Source organism: Microcaecilia unicolor, chromosome 2 (assembly GCF_901765095.1).
Source record: "Microcaecilia unicolor chromosome 2, aMicUni1.1, whole genome shotgun sequence".
Taxonomy (NCBI): domain Eukaryota; kingdom Metazoa; phylum Chordata; class Amphibia; order Gymnophiona; family Siphonopidae; genus Microcaecilia; species Microcaecilia unicolor.
The window spans coordinates 48938777-48955920 of NC_044032.1; the positions used below are offsets into that span (position 1 = coordinate 48938777).

Here is a 17144-nt window from a genome sequence, read left to right on the forward strand (position 1 = left end):
AATAGATGCTCTGTTGGGATAACCGCTGAGAGAATCCTTTAAAGCAAGATAATTGCTTGCATATTCTCTCCTATATAGTATATGATGTCTTTTCTGTTAAAAGTTACATATGAAAAGCCAATGCTAATATAATTTATACAGAAGAAAAATACAGTTGGCGGTTTTTAAGACTGGTGAAGAAGTTCCAACAGCAGTTCTGTGAAAAAAAATCACAAGAAACAGCCAAGCACTTGCAGTCTTTTCCTCCTTACTAACCTGTATTAGTTACTCTTGCTACTTAGTATATGTATTTAAAAAATTTTTGTCAGTCTAGTATTTATGAGAAGAGCAGCACCAATGTATGCCTGCACTTTCCATGACCATCCACGCATGTCCTTCTTATCCCCCAAAAACCTCTTCTTCCCACCCCCCACCCCACCCCCGTTTGACCCCATGGACTTATCCTGGGGTCTAGTGGGATCCAGGCAGATATGATCCCCTGTAGCTCCTGCACCTGCTGGCACTGGATACAAAATGTTCCAGTGCCCTCTAGTGGTAGTTTGTCAGTAGTTTTGCTAGTGTTTAAGCTGCTGTATTTCCCCTTATATGGAGGATTGACTACTAGCAGTATTACCATGAAACTACTTTTGAACCAAGTGCCAGCAGGCATACTACAGAGATTTTTCAAGATAGGCCAGGGGAGCCAAATGAGAGGGGGGGGGGGAGCATGGAGTGTTTGATGTAAAAGGGGGCCTGGGGGGGGGGGGGTCATGGACCAAAAGCACTGGGCCCATGGCTTTGTGGCCTGATACTCCCAAACAGTATGAATGACTAGGAAGGTTGATCATAAGCAGCATTGTTCATTAATTTTAGGAGTGACTCACCTGAGATACCTGGCTTTTACCACACCTTAATAACTACTACTACTACTCCTACTCCTACTACTAATAGTAGTATTACTATTACCTCCCTAAGGGCTTCTTTTATGAAGCCATGCTAGTGATTCCCATGCAACAAATGAGAGGAAGCCCATAGGAATTGAATGGGCTTCCTCTCGTTTGCCACGCAGGAATCACTAGCATGACATTTTAAAAGAAGCCCTTAATCCTGTGGTTCCCAAACCTGGTCCTAGAGGCGCCCTAGCCAGTCAGGTTGTGAGTATATCCACAATGAATATTCATGAAATAGATTTGCATGCAGTGGAGGCAGTGTATGCAAATCTCTCTCATGAATATTCATTGTGGGTATCCTCAAAACTGACTGGCTAGAGTGCTTCCAGGATCAGGTTTGGGAATCACTGCCTTAATCTTTTATAAATAATATAAATAATTTCAGGTTTGTTGCCTCAGTAAAAGGGTCAGAGGGAAACAAGCAAATGTAAATAAATACAGAAGAAAATTTCAAATTTAATCTGTGATAGAGCATACAAGAGAGAGGAAGATGACATAGTTGTTAGCAGGTGGATTGAACATATTATTAAATGCATGAAAGCATTTTGAAAAAAATCATCTGGGAAAATCTACGGCAGAAAGAGACAAATAGAACCACAAAGAGGCGGCAGTCTGCACATATTCAATCCACAGACAATGCAGAGCAGACCAACAAATTGAAGAGTAAAGTATTTATTATTCAAGGTGCCTGTTGTAGCCACATTTTGCCTTCAAAAAGGCTCTGTCAGGTGCAAAACTCTCACAAGACAAATAAATTAAAAATCATACACATACAGTTTTCTATCAAATAAATAAAGCGTATTAAATGAATAAAATATGAATACTAAAACATGCAAAAAATCAAATACAGAAATAAGTTAACCTAAAAGAACAGTATCAAGTACTCAAATGAATCTAAAAGGAGTCTAACATATATGTGATTATATCATTCTTAAGCTCTGTGCTTAGTGAATTAATCCAAAAAAGGACACATGCCTACTAGGGAAAGCATAAAACAACAAAATGTGTTTAAATGAGCAGAGTGTCAGCTTAATCTTTAAAAAAGTACAAAAAATAACTAATAGTTCAATTAGTCACAACAGCAACAATATCTCCTCAGAGCAAATCTCCTCCTCTTTGATCAGTTGAAAAACAACCATTCTGTTCAGCTAGCAGCTTTATTCTCATCATACTAGAGGTCAAAGACTCACTGCATGCTTCTAAATACCATAAAACCTTTTAAAATTTCACAATAGTTATTCTCAAAATCAATAAAACAAATGGCATAGCGCCCAAAATCTTTTTTTTTTTTTAAATGGCGTTTTCAAAATGCTGTCAATTTAAAAGAATTTATTTGTGGAAAATCATAAAACTCAAAAATAACCACTGATACTGATAGCACAAGTTCTCCCCACCTAGAATCACAATTTTTTTTTTTAACGCTGTGATAAACGCTCAAAAATGGCCACCTGGAACACACAACTTTTAAACTTATTTTTAGCACTTTTGAGTGTTTTTCACTGCATTATTTTAATTTTAAAAAAATTGCAATTTTAGGTGGGGAGATATTACTATTTTAGTTTTTGCATTTGTTTTAATATTTTGTTTTAGGATTTCTATTGTGTGCTGGTTTATTATTTATTATGTTGTATTTATTTGATTGGTGGAAAACTGTATGCATGTGTTTTTAATTTATGTATGTGTCTTGTGAAAGTTATGCACCTTAAATAATCAGCGCTTTTTTCTTCATATTGTTGATATGCTTTGCTTTGTCTGTAGAAAGAGACAAGTTGCAAACTTTTTCTCACATTGGTTTTTTTCGTGGATGAGCATTTTTTGGTTGGCAGGTCAAAAGGGTTCTGGCGGCAGTCTCTTACAAACTAGGGTTCCATATCATCATGCTGATCAATCCATAGACTGGTGGGTTGTGTCCATCTACCAGCAGGTGGAGATAGAGAGCAATCCTTTTGCCTCCCTATATGTGGTCATGTGCTGCCGGAAACTCCTCAGTATGTTCTGTATCTCAGCAGGTGGTGGTCACACACAGCAGCAGCTCTGGCTAGGCCTCCAAGCCTAATTTTTAGGTTTTGTTGAGTGCCTGGGGTTGAGGGCTCTTCTTGAGCAAGTGCAAACCTGGTGGCGCCAGGTCCCTCCTTTTCTCCCCCCTCCCGCTGGCTCCGTTAATGAGGAGGTTGAATCATTTTTTGTCTGCCTCAGGGGGATAATTCTGTGTGGTCTTGATTACTACTATGCTATTTATTTAGGTTTACCTACCAGTTATATATGTGCACTTCAAGCTACACAATATGATGCAGCTCATCTAGTGTCCGGTCAGTGGCACTCAAGATCATATTACTCCTTTAATAGAGTCACTGCACTGGCTGAAAGTTCTTTGGAGAGTGCAGTTCAAGGTCTTTTCCTTGATATTTAAGGCACTGAGGTGGAGTAGTCCATCTTACCCTGCCCGTGTGCTTATACTCTACAAACATGACTAATTCTGTGGGATCCAAATGTTTTTAAATAAACTGTATTCGTGCGTAGAACACCAATCGGTGGGCTCTTATAAAATTAGGTCATGCCGAAAAGTATGTGCAGTGTAAGCCAGTGTGTAGTTGTAAATTAGATATGCTCAAGGGCAGAGTTGCAAGTTCTGCAGGGTTTGTGCTTTATAAAGACACACAGAAGGACATTTTCGAAAGGACTTCCTAATAGAAACGTCCCGCTCATAATGTGCAAAATGGTCCTCCATCTCACATGTATGTTAAAACAGGAGAAACACCAGGATTTCCTGTTCGAAAGTATGTGAGATGGACACGTCAGTATGCTGAGGATGTCCAGCATGTACAACCATTTTGCAAACAGAAACATCATATGAAGGATAAAAAAAAAGCAAGGTCGAGGACGTTTGTCAGGCAGCATTCTAGACATCCCTGCAGAGCAGAGGGACAGCCTAATGGTTAGTGCAGTGGACTTTAAATCAAGGGACCAAGGTTCAAATGCCACTAAGGGCCCTGTTAACTAAACCGCGCTGTAGGCATGCTAAAAACACTAGCACACTTTAGTAAACAGGGCCCTAACCGACCCTACATAAGTAATGCCACACTGGGAAAAGACCAGGGGTCTATCGAGCCCAGCATCCTGTCCACGACAGCGACCAATCCAGGCCAAGGGCACCTGGCGAGCTTCCCAAACGTACAGACATTCTATACATGTTATTCCTGGAATTGTAGGTTTTCCCCAAGTCCATTTAGTAGTGGTTTATGGACTTGTCCTTTAGGAAACAGTCTAACCCCTTTTTAAACTCTGCTAAGCTAACCGCCTTCACCACGTTCTGCGGCAACAAATTCCAGAGTTTAATTATGCATTGGGTGAAGAAATGTTTTCTCCGATTTGTTTTAAATTTACTACACTGTAGTTTCATCGCATGCCCCCTAGTCCTAGTATTTTTGGAAAGCGTGAACAGACGCTTCACATCCACCTGTTCCACTCCACTCCACTCATTATTTTATATACCTCTATCATGTCTCCCCCCAGCAACATGACGAAACCAAAGAACGTAATGGACATAACGTGACTCTTCCTCTATATGATTCCCTAATATGTTTGTTTGTTCCAGCCTATTCTACCATAACATCACTGTGTAACTGTTTATACCGGATTTGGCGAACGCCTCTACGGTACTATTGTAAGCCACATTGAGCCTGCAAATAGGTGGGAAAATGTGGGATACAAATGTAATAAATAAATAAATTATTTTGTAATTGTGAATCTTAAAAACTGCTTTTTTTCAGTTTCAGCCGAAACCAAAACTGTCTAAACACACTAAAAACAAAAGCTTGGTTATATGAATGTGAACCAATGAGGCCCACTGGGGGATTGTCAGAGTTTGCAGTTAGCAGCCCTCTGCTAAACCCACAGGAGATTATCACCCTCCAATCCAAGTACAAGCTGACACCTGGGAGAACCATTTTAACAAGGACTTCTCAACAAGTTCCGTATGTTTAGGTTCCCAAGTCAATGCAGATGTAGTAAAATATCCTTTGAGACAGGACCTTCGTGAGTGTGTGTAAAAAAAAAAAATGATTACCAGCTTTTTTATGCTTACCCATACTGTGCACAGGTAATGAGAAGATAGTGTTGAGATGTTTCCCGTTTTGTATCAGACATATAAATGGCGAGAGACCGTACTCACTCGCAAATGCGCAGTAGAGACTTCCCTCTCTGTCCCGCCCCGACGTCAATACGTGATGACGGGGGCGGGACCGAGAGGGAAACTGCGCGAAGCCGCCGACATCGCCACCACTCCCCCCCCCAAGGTCGCCACCGCCCCCCTCCACCTGGCCCAAGCACTCTCTTCGGTATTGAACTTACATAGGCGAAATGCAGGCAGCACGCAGATCAGCTGAGCTCCCGTTGCCCTTTCTTCCCTGCCTGTGTCCCACCCTCGCCGCCGTTACGTCACACGAGGGCGGGACACAGGCAGAGAAGGAAGGCCGACGGGAGCTCAGCTGATCTGCGTGCTGCCTGCGTTTTGCCGATGTAGGTTCAATACCGAAGAGAGGGCCCGGGCCGGGTGCAGGGGGGGAGGGGCAGCGGCGAGGGGAGGGGGCCTTGCCAAAACCCCATACTAGCCCGTTTTAACGGGCTCAACGGCTAGTTTAGTTATAAAACAGATTAAAGACAAGCATATAGATTCTTCCTAAAATAAAGGAGTCCAGACACTGGTCTACACTGCAGACATTATACCAGCCTTAATCACGATCCAGAACAAAAAAAGAAGCCTATTTATGTTACTAAATGTGAGGACTATAGGCTCTGGAAAATTACAATCAAGAGCAATACATTTCTCAAATTATTTTCTAATACATAAACTTAATTTCATTGTAATATTTCTCTGCTACAGTAACACTATAAGCTGACCAGTGCTTGTGCTTGAAAACAATCAGTGCAGGTTCCTTTCTCATAGAATCCAGCTGCTGCATAGCACAAGTTTGATTAAAATGCTGCATCGTCATCATACCCAACAGAGCCTGAAAATTCTTTAGAATCACCCAGGGGCTTTCACTAACTACACCCTCTCCAAAAGACGTTACACGATGTGATACCCGCAAGCGAGCCTTCTCCGGAGTAGCCCCCACACTCTGGAATGCACTACCTGACTATCTCTACTTCAGGAAGCAGGTGAAAGCTTGACTCTTCAACCAGGCCTTTCCTGGAAGATGTAACTAACTCGTTAGTTTCACTCAAACACACAAGGAGTACTCAGGCTGCATATACTGCAGCAGGACATGTTTATCCACTCCTACCCTAGCTGAGATAACATTTAACCATTTCTCTGACCTTATGTGCAGCTTTCTTTAAATCAATCACCTTACTTTCTAACTCTTCCTACATTCTTACCCTTCTATATGTTACATCTTTGCTTTACCCTTCACTATCTACTATAATAAAACTCACCCTCAACGTTCTGAAGTCACTCATTCACTCCCTGAAGGGTTCATGGATTCATGGTGGTGAAGCCACAACACTGACCATGTCTCTCAGCCCCGCCCTCGCATGACGGACCAATCAGAAAAAACACACTCAATGTTCTGAAACACAAAGGACCATCACAAAACCGTTCCCAGGCAACGCTAGGCAACGTAAGACGGACCTATCAGAGGAAACTACGTGGCAATAAGGGAGGAGCATTCACCAGCAAAATGGCTCATTATCTGTGCAGCACGGAGAGCACAGAACCACCGCTTGAACGAGAGAAGAATATTCCTGTTGTGGGTATGTGCAAAAATAGACCGGAAGGGGGGGGGGGCTAGTCACTTATAATGTTCCATTACGTATTGTGTTGACATTGTAAATAGTATACCATGCCATACTTTGTATTGTTTTTGAATATTTTTACTGCTGTAATTGTCTATTTATTTTTTATTTTATTTTATTTGTTACATTTGTATCCCACATTTTCCCACCTATTTGCAGGCTCAGTGTGGCTTACATAGTACCGGAGAGGCGATCGCCAACTCCGGTAAGAACAAATACAATGTGATGTTGGGTAAAGTAAGATTCATGTGTAACAACACATTATAGAATCGTTCAGCGGAAGAGTTATATTATGTCCATTACATGATTCGATTTTGTTGTGTAGCAGAGTTCAGGCATTTAAAGTGGATCGGTAGGGTATGCCTTTTTGAACAGGTAAGTTTTTAGTGATTTCCGGAAGGTTATGTGGTCGTACATTGTTTTCACGGTTTGTGTACTTATGTAGGAAAAACTGAATGTGTAAGTTGATTTGTATTTGAGTCCTTTGCAGTTTGGGTAGTGGAGATTTAGATATGTTCGTGATGATCCAGATATGATTCTGATTGGTAGGTCTATGAGGTCTGTCATGTATCCTGGGGCATCGCTGTAGATGATTTTATGAACCAGGGTGTAGATTTTGAAAGCAATACATTCTTTGATTGGGAGCCAGTGCTCATGTTTGATCTATTCTTACTGTACACCGCCTTGAGTGAATTCCTTCAAAAAGGCGGTAAATAGATCCTAATAAATAAATATAGTATCCAAGCCAGAATATATATAATAATTTAAATAATGAAAGACCATATTTTACCTCCATGCAAAATAGCCTCTACCACATGGATCTCAGCTAAGGAGAACAAACTAAAAGCCACAATGCTTTTACAGTGGTTGACTTTATACCACATTTGGAGTGACAGCTGATGTCATATCTCCACAGGGAGGCTAATTTCTAAAGAGCTTATCACCCCAACTTTACAGACTTAAATTCCTGGTAAACTTTTGTATCAAAAGCATTTATTTGGAGCAATCTATTTACCATATAAACTACAATGCAAGATCTTAACTGCATTACTTGCAATCGCATTACACAAAATAAATGCAAAGAGAAGCTCCCCCCCCCCCCCCCCCCAGACTATCTTACAATCCCTAGTGGTATAGTCGGGACAGGGGTGATCCCCAGTCGCTGTTGTCCGTGTCAACTCTACTGTCAAAATGGCTGTCATGACCTCTTTTGGCAGCCTCACAAGATTGTCACTTGAGGTCATGGCAGCCATTTTGAGAGCAGAGCCAGCATGGGCAGGAGTGACTGGGGATTACTCCTGCACCAATTACACCCCTAGACCACCAGGGATTGTGAGAGAGACCCGAGGGGGGGCAGCTACAGATGGGTAGGAATGGGAGAGACAGCTCCTGTTTGGAGGGGAGAGGGAGGGAGACAAACAGGGCAAGCACAAATTTTTGGCTTTCGCCAAAAATGCACGGTCAGTTTTCAGCGGAAATTGGGCAGAAAATGGATTTTTGGCCAGTTTTGGCATCATAACCGAAACTGAAATGAATTTGGTCAGTCTCTACCTGAATGTATACCACTCCAATAGCCTTCAGCTTTGCAGGTGGCTTATATTATATATTAAGGTACAGTTGGTATTTTTCAGTTTCTGGCAGGCTCATAATAATAAAAAAGTTAAAGTGGGATTTGAACCTGGTTCCCTTGGTTTAAAGTCCATTTCACTAATCACTAGGCTACTCCTCAGTCTTCCTGCTTTGCTAAGAATGCCCATAATTGTTGTTATACATGGATATCTATAAATTGTTACCTTTTTGCATCTAGCATTCATTTCCATATTACATATTGTAATCCTCATTATTTTGTTATTACTACTTAATGTATACTATCCCGCATCACTTTTTGTACTGTTAATTACAATAAGTTGTTAGCCACATTGAACCTGATCTATTAGGACAATGTGGGATTGTAACGTAGTAAATGACGGCAGATAAAGACCTGTACGGTCCATCTAGCCTGCCCAACAAGATAAATTCATTTTACATGGTATACGATACTTTCTATGTATACCCAAGTTTGATTTGTCCTTGCCATTTTCAGGGCACAGACCTTATGTCGTGTGCTCGAGGACCTTGGCATACTGTCAGGCTTCTTCCCCGGGGAGCACTGGGTTCGTGAGTCCTTGGGCCACTACCGTGGAGCGGCAGTGGCAGGCAAGATCACCTTCAAGGTAGAGATGAGACAAAACTGGACCGGAACCCCGGACTGGAGTTCTACACAGGAATACACGGAACTGGAACGCACCGGATGGGTGCGCACTGGAGTGGGGCCCGCTGGGCTGGAACACACTGGAGTGGCCCCACGGGACTGGAACCTACAGAAGGGAAACCCGCTGGACTGGAACGCACTGGAGCAGAACCCACGGGACCGGAACCCGCTGGACTGGAACACACTGGACCTAGGCTTCACCTACGCTTAACCACCTTTCCCCGAGGGTTGAGCCCTCAGGTTCGGGCGGCCGGCAGGGCTTACAGGAAGAACTGGAACTTGCAAGCAGTAACAGCAGGAATGAGGATCCAGGAGTGCTCTCTGGCACCTAGGCGAAGGCAAGGCAGACAGGCTGGAAATGTCCGGGTTCCGGTAGTAGGCAGGTTCAAAGCAATGGGCAGGTCAAGGAACAAGACTAAGGCTGGAGCTTCAGTATCAAGGAGTACTGGCAACAGACTGAACAAAGGCTGAAGCTCCAGAGGCAAAAGAAACACACACGGAAAACCAGCAGGCTAAACACAAGAGGACTAGTCAACTGTACATAAGCTAGTAGGAAAGCTATGCCCAAGCAAACCAGTCATACACAAGAAACATACACAGAGCAAACTCAGGAGAACTAGTAAACTATACACCAGCTAACAACCAAAGCTGTGCCCAAGCTAACAAGTCATACACTGGAAACATACACAGAGCAAACTCAGGAGACTTAGTAAAGCTATACACCAGCTAACAACCAAAGCTGTGCCCAAGCTAACAAGTCATACACTGGAAACATACACAGAGCACTAGCAAAGCTATACACAGGCTAACAAGCCAAGCGGTGCCTAAGCTTGGCTAGTCAAACACTAGGAACAAACACAGAGAACTAGCAAAGCTATACACAGGCTAACAAGCCAAGTGGTGCCTAAGCTGGCTAGTCAAACACTAGGAACAAACACAGAGAACTAGCAAAGCTATACACAGGCTAACAAGCCAAACGGTGCCTAAGCTGGCTAGTCAAACACTAGGAACAAACACAGAGAACTAGCAAAGCTATACACAGGCTAACAAGCCACACGGTGCCTAAGCTGGCTAGTCTAACACTAGGAACAAACACAGAGAACTAGCAAAGCTATACACAGGCTAACAAGCCACACGGTGCCTAAGCTAGCTAGTCAAACATAGAAACTCACACAGAGCAAACACTGAAACAGTTTACAGAGCACTCTATACACCAGGGCCCTTAGATGAAATGCAAAGGCAGAGGGCTGTGTCTCTAAGTGATTAATAAAGCCCTTCCACACCAGAGGCACAGCTGCAGCAATCACCTTGCAACCAAACAGAGGCTTGACACACAGAGCAGTCAGCGGGAGCCATCTTGGATACTGGCATAGAGGAGTCGGCGGCAGCCATCTTGGAAAAGGCATAGCCCACACAGGTGAGGCTCAGTAGGGCAATCAGCACACAGAGCCAGAGAGAAACTAAGACAGACACAGACACAGAGACAAGCAGAAGCCAGCACAGCCACTGACTCCCAGAAACAGGGTAAGTCTGAGGGTGGTCACGGCCACAGACGTGACAGTATCCCCTCCTCAAGACCCCCCTCTCGGTCTCCCGTAGGAGTTCAGGTATCCAGGGGTAACTATGGTGAAACTTCCTGATGGGTCTCAAAAGCCAGACATAGATCACTGGACTGGAAGTCACAAGGAAGTTCAAAACTGGCAAACAAAAGTAGAACTTGTGACCAGGAAGCTCCTTCGCGTCACCACGGGGCAACCTCATGAACATGGATGCATCAAGAGGAACACAATTCAAAAGTAACCCTCCCCTGAGGGAACCCACAATGTCCTGGACCTCTTGGCAATTCCATATAATGACAGGAACAAGGCTGGAGCCACTACCCCAGCTAACATCAACAGCTGGGCGGGGTCCCGAAGTGGCAACCCAGTCTTGACAGGAACTAGAAGTCTGAACAGAAGTAGATCTGGAACTGGAACCTGGGTTGGCATCCAAAATGGAGCCGGGATTGGGACCCGGACTGGAATCAATCCCTTGACTGTAACTGGAACTGGATTCAGAAGCTTGACTGGAACTGGAACTCAGCAAGAGGTCAGCCCCCTGACGGACACTGGAACTTAGGACGACCTCAACATCTTGGTCGGACCTGGAACTGGAAACGGACTCAGTCTCTTGGCTGGAACTAGAACTCGGAGCAGGCGCAGCATCTCGGCTGGAACTGGAACTTGGAGCAGGCGCAGCATCTTGGCTGGAACTGGAACTCGGAGCAGGCGCAGCATCTTGGCTGGAACTGGAACTAGGAAGCGATTCAGCTGCAAGGCTGGACGCACCCCTCTGGCCGGACTGGGATGTCTCTCTAGCCTTAGCTTCAGGAGTATTCCCCAGGGCAGGATCAGGACAAAATTTATCACGGTGCCCTTGGAGCGTCATCCCATCATTAACGGCAGTAGCTGCAGCAAATTCTATGGGCCAGGCACCCACACTGGCATCAGGAATGGAACCGGGGCTAAGACCCGGACTGAAATCAGAGTCTGGACTGGAGCAAGAACTCTGAACAGGAGCTGAACCGGGACTGGGACCCGGACGGGAATCAGAATCTTGACTGGAGCAGGAACTCTGCCCAGGAGCTGAACCGGGACTGGGACCCGGACTGGAATCAAAGTCTTGGCTGGAACAGGAACTCGAGGTGCCCTCTGCCTCCTGGCAGGAATGGAACCTTAACTGAGGCTTGGCAGAAAACACCCTTTGGACAGGGATCTGAGGCTCGACCTGAAGTGTCCCTCGAACTGGCCCTCGGAGCTTGATAGGAGGTGCCCTCTGGACTGGAAACTGCCACCTGCACCACCCTGTGGACTGGCACCGGAGGCTTGATTAGAAGCCCCCCTCGAACTGGACTCAGTGGCTTGACTGGTCGAGTCACTTGAACAAGAACTGGAGACTTGACCCGGAGTGCCACTCGAGCAGGAATCCGAGGCTCAATCTAAAGCTTCCCTCAGACTGGACTCAGAGGTTTCAGAGGGCATGCCATTTGAAGGAGGACAGGAGGCTCGACCTGGAGCGCCACTTGCATAGGCCTTGGAGACTACGTTAGAAGCACCCCTCGGACTGGACTCAGAGGTTTCAAAGGGCGTGCCATTTGAACGAGGACTGGAGGCTCGGCCCGAAGCGCCACTCGAGCAGGAATCAGAGGCTCAATCGAAAGCTTCCCTCGGACTGGACTCGGAGGCTGAAGTGGAAGCGTTACTTGAGCTGGAAGCGGGGACTCAGAATGAAGCACCCCCTGGACTGGACTCGGGTGCCTAGGTGGCCGCACTACTGGGACTGGACTCAGCGGCTTGGTCCGACGTCTCACTCGGCCTGACCTCCGAGACTGCTGAGGAGCCCTGAGCGGAGAAATCCCACCGCGCCTTCTTTCGGCCTTAGCCTCGGAAGCTGGACTGGAACTGGAACTCTGACCCGGAGCTGGACTGAGACCACTCATCCACCTCTTTACAGCATGGGCCTTTGGAGTATTCCGCAAAGCTGGATCCCTGAGAAGTTGGACGCGGTAAAAGAAGAGCTTGGTAGAGGGATCCATAGCAGAAACTGGGTCTTCAAAAGACTGTCGCCCAGAAACACGCTCTCTCTCCGCTGCTGCCTCAGGAGTATCTTTCAGGGCTGGATCAGACAAAAGTTGTACCCGGTAATCCTGGAGAGTCATCAACGAATCCAAAAAAAAACCTCCTCTCCCCATATGTTCCCACCCGTAACCTCCGCTCTCAGGACAAATCACTCCTTTCTGTACCCTTCTCCACCACCGCTAACTCCAGACTCCGCCCCTTCTGCCTCGCATCACCTTATGCCTGGAACAGACTTCCTGAGCCCATACGCCATGCGCCCTCGCTGCCCATTTTCAAGTCCTTACTCAAGGCCCATCTCTTCTCCCTTGCTTTTGGTGCCTAACCACCTTCCCATTCCTGATACCTACACTGACTACATAGTTTTTACCTTTAGATTGTAAGCTCTCGAGCAGGGACTGTCCTTCCCCATGTTTAAACTTGTACAGCGCTGCGTAACCCTGGCAGCGCTATAGAAATGCTAAGTAGTAGTAGTAGTAATTGGGATCTGCACTGGAATCAGGAGTGACACCGGGGTCGGAACCCGGATTTGTCCAGAGGGAACAAAGTCATCTAATGGTCCATCTAATCCAGTATCCTATTATCAACAGTGGCCAATCAAGTCCTAAGGTAAAAACCCAAATAGTCCTAAGGTAAAAACAGCAATATTACCAACATGGGGATGAAAAGTACGCAAAGCTCAACTAGAATATTCAACACTTACTGGTTCAATTTTAAACTTATATCCAAAACAAAATTTCTTTATTATTGAGGGCTTATTTACTTATTCTTATTGTCTATTATTATTACCTTATAATTTTGTTTTTAAGAAAGGAGAAATAAAGAAAGGAGAAAGAGGAACAGAGGCATTGGGCAGCTCACAAGCAAACTATCAGACCTCTTTTACTGCACAGCTGTTTCAAGTCCAAGTTCTTATGATGCTTCATAGGCCAATGCTCAATTCTTGATGCTTCCTCAAAGGGATTGGGACACGACAGGGTGGTACTTGGCAGCAGTGGACAAGGGGAGAATATAGTCTCAGCAAGGGGAAGGAAAGAGGGGGAAGATGCTAAACATGGTGGAGGGGGTAGGGAAGAAGTGATCATTGGAATACCTGGAAATAAGGAGAGGGCAGGGAAGGAGTATCGCTTTATACTTGGGAAGTAAGGAAGGGAAGGGGAAATGCTGGACTATGGGGTGGTAGGGAAGAGAGGGAGAGAGATGTTAGAGCGATTAGGAAAGGGAAGAGGAGAGACGGTAGACATAGGGAGGAGAGAAAGGAAGATTCTAGACTATATGGGAGGTGATGAAAAGCAAAAAAAATACTGGTCAGGGAACAAGGTGAAGGGAAGAAAAGAGATGTTGGGTGTGGCAGATCAAGAAATGAAGATGCTGGGCATGAGGGACTGGGGAAAAGATGAGGAAATACTAGACACAGAGCAAAAGGAAGGGAAGAGAGGAGGATATATTTGTTGTTCTTATGAATGGTTCAACTGTACCCCACCTAGATCTGTGGATAGAGCGGGTAATACATTTTTAAATAAATAAGGTATGCTCAACATAGGGTATGGGAGGAGATGGAGAGAGCAGAGAGTTAAGGCTGAGAAAGGGAGGGAGAGAGATGGGAATGAAAAAGCTGACATGAGGAAAATAGAAAACGGTAGGTAGATGCAGAAAAATAGGAAGGGAGATTCAGGATTAATTGTGAGAAGTATGGCTGAAATTGAAGTGGATGAAGAAGCAGAAAAATAAAAGGAAGAAAACTGACATTTTAAAAGATCAGTGTCTGAGATGGATGTGTAGGGGAGGGAGTGAAGACAGGAGGCAAGAAAAAAATGTGGCAAATACAAGAGAGACCTTGAAAACTGAATTAGGAGGAAACTGATAGAGGAAAGCAGAAACCAGAGATCAGGAGTGAGACCTTTAGAAAAATAAAATGATCAGGTAAATGTAGAAAAATATTATTTTCAATTTAGTAATTGTCAGTTTTTCAATTTATATTTGCTAGTTTTACATTTTACACAATACAGGAGGAAATGCATTGCTGTTTCTATTTCTGGTGCTGCACTGTAGGCAGCGTGTGGATTCTTGGGGTTCCAGTTAAATTTTTGTCTACTTATTTTTAACTTTAGTGTACTTGGTGAAGGGTGTATTTCTGTTTTCAGTATGTCTGACCAAGACCAGGCATTCTTTTAGCTTGGAGTTTCTAATCAGGGAACTGTAGTAATCCGACTTGTTCAGTTTGTTTCCAGTAGATGTATTGATGTTCTAGAGCCTATTGCAATATTTACAGTAGGCTTCTTGTTGTATGAGTTCTGAGAGTTATTGCTGTTACAAAATGGTAGATTAGCTCTATAAGTTCTGGGGTGCATTTATAAGGTTTTGTAATACTACAAAATGCCTGGTACTGGAGAGGGCTTGTTTGCTGTTCCTGAGATAATCTTCTGTAAATACAGAATCCCCCAGATTCTATATATGGTTCACAAATTTGGCCATGATTTCAAGATGCACGCACAACTTAATTCACTAATGAGCCATTGATAAGCAATAATTGGAAACTAACAACCAATTATTAACATTGTCACCAATTGGGATTTGTGCATGCATCTGCCTGTGTGCTGTTCTATGATGCCATGCACCCATATAGTGCACAACTCAGATGGGGGCATGTGCGTGTCAGGAGCATTCTGAAAAGTTGCACATGTTTCTAAATAATGAATCAGTATGCCCGTCTTGGGCACCAACGTTTACACCAGGTTTCAGTAGGCATAAATCTGACACCCAAAGTTAGGGCACGGGGGGGGGGGGTGCATGCCCTTTATAGAGTTGCGCTTAGTGCTGTTATTTTCCAGTGCCCATTTTTAAACGCCACGGTCACGGCCTTGGGGACCTTTGCAAACTATCATGGACTCAGGAAAAATCATGAGCTCTTGGGCCACTGCCGACGAACGGCAGCAGCAGGTGAACCTTACAACTAGGACTGGACTAAACAGGCAGGACTGGAACAGACTAGAAGTGCAATGAGCACACAGACAGGAATGGTGTACACAGGAACGGAGCTTGACTAGGCAGGACTGGAACAGACTAGAAGTGCAGGAAGCACACAGGCAGGAATGGGATCCACTAGAGCAGAGCCAAGTAAAGCTGGAGGAAGGGCACTCAAATGGGCCGCAAGGCTGAACTGGACTCGGTGCACACCAGAGCCCTCTCATACGGGCTGCAAAGCCGAACTGGAACGCACGCACAACTGCAGAAGGAAAAAGAAAAGGAACATACACACAGGCAGAAGCAGACTAGGCAGAGCACTAGGCAAGGCAGACTAAGCACAACTCTAGGCAAGACAAACTATGCAGAAACAAGGCAAGACAGAACACAAGGCTGGGCCACAATGCCACAAGGGTAGAGGGAAGCCACACAGAAGAGCAAGGCAGTGCCACACAGCCACTCAGAATCAAAGAACAGAACATACAGACAATAACCAAGACAGAAGTGCAACCCTAGCACACAGACAAACAGATAAGAACTAAGACAGAAGTGCCACATAGGCACACTAACTAACAAAAGAAAATAAGTGCTCACACAAGCTAGGAAACTAGGCAAAAGTGCTACACAAGCACACAAACTAGGAAACAAGGCAGAAGTGCTACATAAGCACACCGACAAACCTGGAGACCTTTGGCTTTGCAAAGGCCCTGAACGAATGTCCTCACCTTCTTTATGAAGGCCTCCACTGATGATGTCACAACTACAGGAAAAAGGCTTGAAATACAAAGAATACCAGAGTGAGGCTTGAAACACAGAAGTGGTAGCACAGGCAACAATGCAAGGAACAAACAGACTGGAGCCACCTCTGAAGCTGACCACCGGAAGACGAGTTGAGTCTGAAAGTGGAGTCACGACCACAGTCGTGACAGCCATTTATAGAATCTGGCCCAATATGTGTTTACAGTTTATACCATGACAATTTGGTGTACAGAGTCAGTGGATCACTAGTCATTCTATTGGAGTCCTAGTCTACATAATTTAATTGCTACAATATTTGCCAAGTATATCCAGTGATTACAAAGTTTTCTTTTATGGGTACAGCCTGGGAATATAAGTTGCATAATTTTTTCTTGAGGCAACCACCAGGCTACTGTTCTGAGTGCAGCCTCCCAATTCATTAACCAGAACACTTAAGGATCCGTCCCTTTTTGTCTCCTTGGAGGAGTGGCATCTCATCCCTTGCCTTAGTTCAGATTGCCTTGAGCCACAAAGGGTGAAGGGGGATGATGGTGCACAACTGAAGGTTTGCCTATGGGTAAAGACCATGAGGTCAATATTCAATGGGATTTAAGTAAGCAGGAGAGGTTCCTTTCCGCTTAAATCATGCTCAGCGGGCTGGCTGCCAATATTCAGCAGCACTTAACTAGAGCATTCAGCGGCACTTAACCTGAATATTGGCATTAACCGGCCAAACTGAAGCTGGACGGGGAGGGGGGTTATGGGGGTGGAGTCAGCAATTATACAGGTGCTGGTGATATTCATTGCTGGTACCTGCATAGCTAATCAGGCAGATAGGACCACATTAAAAAA

At 44.7% G+C, this 17144-nt stretch overlaps 1 protein-coding gene across 1 annotated transcript in view; it reads left to right on the forward strand.

Annotated features, from left to right (window-relative positions):
* DYM (dymeclin) overlaps positions 1-17144 on the forward strand; it is a 693305-nt gene that overhangs the window by 488286 nt on the left and 187875 nt on the right. The gene's annotated exons all lie outside the window — the stretch shown is intronic.